Source organism: Myotis davidii, unplaced genomic scaffold (assembly GCF_000327345.1).
Source record: "Myotis davidii unplaced genomic scaffold, ASM32734v1 scaffold970, whole genome shotgun sequence".
Lineage (NCBI taxonomy): Eukaryota > Metazoa > Chordata > Mammalia > Chiroptera > Vespertilionidae > Myotis > Myotis davidii.
In genome coordinates this window covers 612,993-613,407 of record NW_006282204.1, presented here as the reverse complement: position 1 = coordinate 613,407, position 415 = coordinate 612,993, and the positions used below count along the sequence as shown (strand labels likewise).

The 415-nt window shown below is 33.0% G+C and overlaps 1 protein-coding gene across 1 annotated transcript in view; it reads right to left on the bottom strand.

Moving 5' to 3' along the window:
* ANKS4B (ankyrin repeat and sterile alpha motif domain containing 4B) overlaps positions 1–415 on the bottom strand; it is a 13,068-nt gene that overhangs the window by 1,944 nt on the left and 10,709 nt on the right. The gene's annotated exons all lie outside the window — the stretch shown is intronic.

Here is a 415-nt window from a genome sequence, read left to right as displayed (position 1 = left end):
GGAAAGAGAGCTGCGACATATAACTCAGATTAATTAAAATTTCTCCAGTAAATGTTCCACAAGTGGCTCATCCAGGAAAACAATCAAAGCCCTGCTTTATAATGTGTGCCAATTTATGTGGTGTAAACACAGCCGCCATAGTGAATTTCAAGCTACTTATGCAACATTCCTGGACATGGAATTTGGAGGATGTGCTGTAGCAGACCATTATATGTTATTCCCACCATGTCGATAGAATAGCCATGCATAATCTTAAGAGAAGAAATAATAGTAAAATGATTAGGAAATAAAATCATTTTTAGTATTTTAAAATATAATTCTTTAAATTATGGGTTTATATAATTTTATTAATAATGTTTGTGTTTTACTCTCAAACTTCCCAGCAATCTAGCAGTCGTGTTTCATGCTACTAAGA